The sequence below is a fragment of the Glycine soja genome, chromosome 8 (assembly GCF_004193775.1).
Source record: "Glycine soja cultivar W05 chromosome 8, ASM419377v2, whole genome shotgun sequence".
Taxonomy (NCBI): domain Eukaryota; kingdom Viridiplantae; phylum Streptophyta; class Magnoliopsida; order Fabales; family Fabaceae; genus Glycine; species Glycine soja.
Window position 1 is genome coordinate 46,437,678 of NC_041009.1, and position 7,641 is coordinate 46,445,318.

The following is a 7,641-nucleotide window of genomic DNA, read 5'->3' on the forward strand; positions in this document are numbered from 1 at the left end:
TTTGATTTCTTAACATATTTTAATTTACTCTCTTTTATATATTTTTAAATTAAATTTTAATATACATTTTTAAAAATTATTAACAATAACCTTATATTATAATTTTACTTATTTTTTGTAAATTTAAAATATAACTAACGTATTAAAAAATATTTTATCGTTAAGTTTTTTTAATTATTATGTAAATAATATAATTTATTTATTGAAAAATATATACTTATTGTACTTTTAATGATATAAGCTAAAATACTAATTCTAATCAAATTCAAATACTTAATAAATACAGAAAAAACAATTGAGTGGCATACTCAGGACTCATGAGGAAATAAACTAATTCCATAAAACCCTCACATTAAAATATATTGTTACATGTAGTTAAAATTAATAGTTATAATAACATAGGCTAGATGATCTTATTTTATCTCGTACTATATATAATACATTTGACTGGGAACTGGAATTGCAGTGCAATACTGTACATTTGCAATCCTAACCTAAAACCCTTTTCTTTTCGGCCACCACAAACTTCACTCTCTCTCTTCACATCCACAGAATATGAGAGTGTGTTCCTTGTCGACCAAGATCTTCCAACCCTATTCCTTTTTCTGGAAAAAGGCCACCCTCCTTTCCTACTTTCTTTCACAAAAAAAGGACTAATATATTATTTTCAACTTGTCTTTTTTATTATACAATAAAAGCGTATGAACATTTAATTTTTCTTATTATGAAAAGAAAATTACAGAAATAAATTATTGTTTGAATGATTAAAATGAAAAAATATGTTTTTTAAATAATCACATAAATACTAATAACTATTTTTAATCTTGTCTATTTATATATAATTATATGGTTTAAATTTATAGTTTTTATAATAAAATGATTTTTTTTATTAGATACATTTTTCATACTTTATTATCAGTTAAATTTTATTAAAAAAACTATATTTTTAGAGATCTCTCTTTTTTTAGATTTCAATACTTTTAATGAATCTATCTTTTTTTAAGTGAGAGTAATAATTTTTAATAAATTTTAACCAATAAAATTTAAAGACTAAATTAATTATGAGTCTTGCTGAATAGTGCCTTAAAAATGATTAAGAAACTAAAATAAAAAAATATTAAAATTATAAATAACATAATTTTACTTTATACTCTTGTTTCCTTAATGTTTAAGAACACTAATTAGTATTTATTATTAATTATTTACTCTAAAATATATCAAAGAAAACGCTTAATTATCTATAATAATTTCATTAATTATATTTCCCTATGAAAAGCAATAAGTAATTGACATCAATAACAATATACAGTAGTTAAATAAATTATAGTATAACTCTTCTCTCATTCTTCGTTGGCCTTCTCCCTCAACTAAACTCAAGCCTTGGCCACCACGTTAACCTACTCCCGAGGAATACCATCTCATCTCGCCTTTGACTCACCGTCTCTCTTATATTGTTCTTTTTTACTTCACTTCTCTGCACATTTCCCACTTACACAAAATAAACCAAACTTTGTTTGATTCATCAACGTCCATTTTAACTGCTACAACAAAAATGTTTTATGTTTTCCTTCATGCGTTATCCGCCTCTATCCACCTTCCCTTCCTCGCGGCGTCGTCTCTGTCATGGCTTTGGAACAAAGTCACTCTCACACCAACAACCAGGGAAGAACACTCTAAGGAGGAGAAACACAATAGCAATAACAATAACACCATTTTCAAAACAACCGTGTTTTGTTCTCTCGCTCTTTCTGTCTTCAGTTTCGTCCTCTGTTTGTTCAATTACTTCTACTGGTACACGAGTGGCTGGTCAGAGCAAAATGTGTCGACCCTTTTGGATTTGGCGCTTAAAACACTTGCTTGGGGCGTTGTTTCTGTTTCCCTGCTCAAAGGGTTCTCTTTCGTCCTCTTCTTCAGTGAAGAAGAAAAAAGATTCAGGTTCTCATTCTTCTTCCGAGCTTGGTGCACCTTCTACCTCGTTTTTTCTTGCTATTCCTTCGTTGTTGACATTGTTGTTCTCTCCAAGAGACCAATTCAGTACTTGGTTTCCGATGCTGTATCCACTTGTGCCGGGTTGTTCTTCTGTTTCGTGGCGTATTTTGTGAAAAACAAGGGTCATGTCAACGGTATTGAGGAACCTCTTTTGAATGGTGATGCAAATGTTGGTAATGAAAAAGAGGCCACGGGTGGGGACACTGTTACCCCTTTTTCACATGCTGGAGTTTTCAGCATTCTCACTTTCTCTTGGGTGGGTCCTCTTGTGGCTGTTGGCAACAAGAAAACCTTGGACCTTGATGATGTTCCTCAACTGGATACCAGAGATAGTGTAGTTGGTGCTTTTCCAGGTTTCAGGGATAAACTTGAAGCTGATTCTGATGCAAATGCAATTAATAGTATCACCACACTTAAGCTTGTGAAGAATTTGGTAATGTCAGCTTGGAAGGACATTCTCTTCACAGCTTTTCTTGCATTGTTAAACACCTTGGCTTCTTTTATTGGTCCTTATCTTATTGATGCTTTTGTTCAGTACCTTGATGGACGGCGTCAGTATGAAAACCAGGGCTATGTGCTGGTTTTTGTGTTTTTCTTTGCGAAAATTGTAGAGTGCCTCTCCCAAAGGCATTGGTTCTTTAGGTTGCAGCAAATTGGAATTCGAATGCGAGCGCTGCTTGTCACCATGATCTATAACAAGGCTCTCACCCTTTCTTGTCAGTCAAAGCAGGGCCACACTTCCGGGGAAATAATCAATTTCATGACTGTTGATGCTGAAAGAGTTGGCAACTTCAGTTGGTACATGCATGATTTGTGGATGGTGGCACTGCAAGTTGTGTTGGCCTTGCTGATTTTGTATAAGAACCTTGGCCTTGCTTCAATTGCTGCTCTTGTTGCAACCTTTGTTGTTATGTTGGCAAATGTTCCCTTGGGATCATTGCAGGAGAAGTTTCAAAATAAGTTGATGGAGTCAAAAGATACAAGAATGAAGGCCACATCCGAGATTTTGAGGAACATGAGGATCCTCAAACTACAAGGATGGGAAATGAAGTTTCTATCGAAAATAACCGAGCTCAGGAAAACTGAGCAAGGCTGGTTAACGAAATATGTTTATACCACAGCCATGACCACGTTTGTGTTCTGGGGTGCCCCCACATTTATATCTGTGGTTACCTTTGGTGCTTGTATGCTGATAGGGGTCCCCCTTGAATCTGGAAAGATCTTGTCTGCACTTGCAACGTTTCGGATTCTTCAAGAGCCCATTTATAATCTTCCTGATACAATTTCAATGATAGCACAGACTAAAGTTTCTCTTGATAGGATTTCATCATTCCTTCGTCTTGATGACTTGCGGTCTGATGTTGTAGAGAAGCTTCCTCGGGGCAGTTCTGATACAGCAATTGAAGTAATTGATGGAAACTTTTCTTGGGATTTATCTTCCCCTAACCCAACATTGCAAAATATAAATCTCAGTTTTTCATGGGATGAGGGTTGCTGTTTGTGGAACTGTTGGATCGGGCAAGTCTACTTTGCTTTCTTGTGTATTGGGAGAAGTACCTAAGATATCAGGCATTCTTAAGGTTTGCGGAACAAAGGCCTATGTTGCTCAGTCTCCATGGGTACAAAGTGGTAAGATAGAGGATAACATATTGTTTGGTGAACACATGGATAGGGAAAGGTATGAGAAGGTACTTGAAGCCTGCTCCCTAAAGAAGGATCTGGAGATTTTTTCATTTGGGGATCAGACAGTTATAGGAGAACGTGGAATAAATTTGAGTGGTGGACAAAAACAAAGAATACAAATTGCACGAGCTCTTTACCAAGATGCTGATATATATCTATTTGATGATCCTTTTAGTGCTGTGGATGCTCACACAGGTTCTCACCTCTTTAAGGTAATTTGGTTTCATTATTTTATTTATTATGTGCAATATAACCCGAGCTACTCTATTTTGTTTGCACACTACTAAATATAAATAATGCTTGATTTAACTCTTTTGAAATGTTATTCTTCCAACAGCATGGCACTAGTATTATTATTTTACCAAGTGAATCTATCTGTTTCATGTATGACAGGAATGCCTGCTGGGCCTTTTAAGTTCAAAGACAGTGGTTTATGTCACTCATCAAGTGGAGTTCTTACCTGCTGCTGACCTTATATTGGTGAGTACTTATTGTAATTTATTGTCATTATGTAAAAATAGGTTTGTTTTTATAATTCTGTCATGCTATCCTTATTGTTAGGTCATGAAAGATGGTAAAATTTCTCAATGTGGGAAGTATGCCGATCTTCTTAATAGTGGGACTGATTTTATGGAGCTTGTTGGTGCACACAAAGAAGCTTTGTCTACACTGGATTCATTGGATGGACTGGCAACATCTAATGAAATAAGTACCTTGGAACAAGATTTAAATGTCTCTAGTACGCATGGTTTTAAGGAAAAAGAGGCAAGCAAAGATGAACCAAAAGGCCAGCTTGTTCAAGAAGAAGAAAGAGAGAAAGGTAAAGTTGGGTTTTGGGTCTATTGGAACTATATCACAACAGCATATGGAGGAGCTCTGGTACCTTTCATATTGTTGGCTCAGATTCTTTTTGAAGCTCTTCAAATTGGAAGCAATTATTGGATGGCTTGGGCGACACCCATCTCAACAGATGTGGAGCCACCTGTTGGAGGATCGACTCTTATAGTAATCTATGTTGGTCTGGCCGTTGGAAGTTCTTTCTGTGTCCTTGTCAGATCAATGCTTCTTGTCACACTTGGTTACAAGACAGCTACCGTGCTATTCAATAAGATGCACTTATGCATTTTCCGTGCTCCAATGTCATTTTTCGATTCCACTCCAAGTGGGCGAGTCCTGAACAGAGTATGTATACCACATTATTTTGTTAGCTGTTTTCAACAAGTATAAAGTATAGAATACTTGGTCACTTGTCTTTCTTTCTTTCTGTTGTTCTCTTGCAGGCTTCAACTGACCAAAGTACAGTGGATACTGACATTCCTTATCAAATTGGCTCATTTGCCTTCTCTATGATCCAGCTTCTGGGAATTATAGCAGTGATGTCTCAGGTTGCATGGCAAGTTTTCATTGTCTTTATACCTGTGATAGCAGTCAGCATCTGGTATCAGGTATTAATTGGACCATGTAGCCTTTGATAATAACATATTTCTTGCATTACTAAAATCCTTGTCTGGCAATGTCTTTACCTGCACAGATTATGTACCACATTTATTTTGTAAAATTGACTCCATTATACAATATTATATGAAGATAGCTGACATCTTATAAACTTGTAATTCTGCAGCAATATTATATACCTTCAGCTCGAGAACTATCACGTTTAGTTGGAGTCTGCAAAGCCCCAATCATTCAACACTTTGCTGAAACAATTTCTGGTACTTCAACCATTAGATGCTTTGATCATCAGTCAAGATTTCAGGAAACAAATATGAAACTGACTGATGGGTATTCTCGGCCAAAGTTCAATATTGTTGGTGCCATGGAATGGCTGTGCTTCCGCTTAGATATGTTGTCTTCTATCACATTTGCCTTTTCCTTAATATTCTTAATTTCTATTCCACCGGGAATCATAGATCCAGGTATGCAGTTCCCATCTAGTATCTGTTACAAATCAAAACTTAATCTTCTAATGTAATATGGAATTGATTATGTTTCCCTTTTATATAATTTTCTTGCTTTGAAGGAATTGCTGGTTTAGCAGTTACATATGGACTTAATTTGAACATGATACAAGCTTGGGTGATATGGAATCTCTGCAATTTGGAGAACAAAATTATATCAGTAGAAAGAATACTTCAATATACTAGTATTCCTAACGAGCCTCCCCTTGTTGTAGAAGACAATCGGCCAGATCCTTCTTGGCCCTCGTATGGTGAGGTTGACATACAAGATTTGCAGGTAGATTGAGTTATTATGTTTTTAAAGTTTTTTACTTTTACTTTTGATTTATGAAATTCATGCTAAGGTTTTCTTTTCCTAAATGGTTATAAGCTACCATTGAAACAGAAATATTCTGCCAACATATTTCATAGCATAATTTTTACACGATGTTTGTGCTATGTTTGTAATGATGTGTTCCACATCTTCCACTGGTGTTGCGTGGTCTTACATGCAAATTTCATGGAGGAATGAAAACTGGCATTGTTGGGAGAACAGGAAGTGGTAAATCCACTCTCATTCAAACACTTTTCCGAATTGTTGAGCCTACTTCCGGACAAATTATGATTGACAACTTCAACATCTCTTCAATTGGGCTTCATGATTTGAGGTCTAGACTAAGCATTATTCCTCAGGATCCAACAATGTTTGAAGGGACAGTGAGAAATAATCTGGACCCCCTGGAAGAGTACACTGATGAACAAATTTGGGAGGTGGGTTGGTTTTATTTGTGAACAGATGTAGACACTAGGTTCTGTCCCAAAGCTTATACTTTCAACTGTTCTTCAAATTTGTATTGTGTTCACTCATTTACATTCTTTTAAATAGGCACTGGATAAGTGTCAACTTGGAGATGAAGTTAGAAAGAAAGACGGAAAGCTTGACTCCACAGGTTTGTCCTTGAACCTTATTGAAAATATAAATATATAGTAAATCTAATTTTGAACTTATTGCTAATGTGGAAGTTGATGTTGTAGTTAGTGAGAATGGTGAGAATTGGAGTATGGGTCAGAGGCAGTTGGTGTGCCTTGGTAGGGTGCTGCTTAAGAAAAGCAAGATTTTGGTCCTTGATGAAGCCACCGCATCAGTTGACACAGCTACGGATAATTTGATTCAGCAAACTCTTAGGCAACATTTTTCTGCCTCTACAGTCATTACCATTGCACATCGAATAACTTCGGTTATTGACAGTGATATGGTTCTGCTTCTTAATCAAGGTCAGCAAAGGCTGTCATTCTTCATAGAACTTTGTTATTCTTTGTACCTTGATGTTTTGTTGTCTGATTTGGTTAGACATTGCTGCAGGACTTATTGAGGAGTATGACACCCCAACAACTTTGCTAGAGAATAAGTCTTCTTTTGCTCAACTTGTTGCAGAGTATACCATGAGGTCCAAATCCAGTTTTGAGAAATCTGTTGATCACTGATAGAAACATACATAAACAAAAGTTTTTTGACAATGACGATTTTGTGATTTTTTTTATAGAATAATGTAAGTTGTAAATAAGGCTTTTAATCTGCTGTGAATAATCTCTTTACAAGACAAGGCTGAAAGAAGAAATTATTATGAGGGGAGATTTATGCAAAGTGAAATAGAAAATCAAATTGATTTATATCCATTCCTGGTATATTTGCATCACTTATACAATGTTTGAAGTCGATGTAATAAACATTTCTTTGCCATACAATGTTTGTGGTCGTGCTTTCTGCCTTTGACAAAGTGATAAGCTTAACATATGCTGATAAAGGAATCGAATGGAATTTTAAAAAAACAAATCATAAAATACTTGAATAGAAGAAATATACTCAATTTAAAGCTTGTTTCTTTTCATTTCATCCCGGTTTTGGGGTTCCGGGGTGAAATTTAGAGGAAATTTGATGTTTACACTTTTACATAGAGTAGAGAGTACCAGAATTGTGTAATCAATTTTGTGAAAAAAATTCTTCCACTTAAAATTATGACAATTTGGTACA

The 7,641-nt window shown here is 35.2% G+C and overlaps 1 pseudogene; it reads left to right on the forward strand.

The window, feature by feature from the left end:
- The first annotated feature begins 1,362 nt into the window (after positions 1-1,362).
- LOC114424373 lies at positions 1,363-7,280 on the forward strand (annotated as a pseudogene).
- The last annotated feature ends 361 nt before the right edge of the window (positions 7,281-7,641 follow it).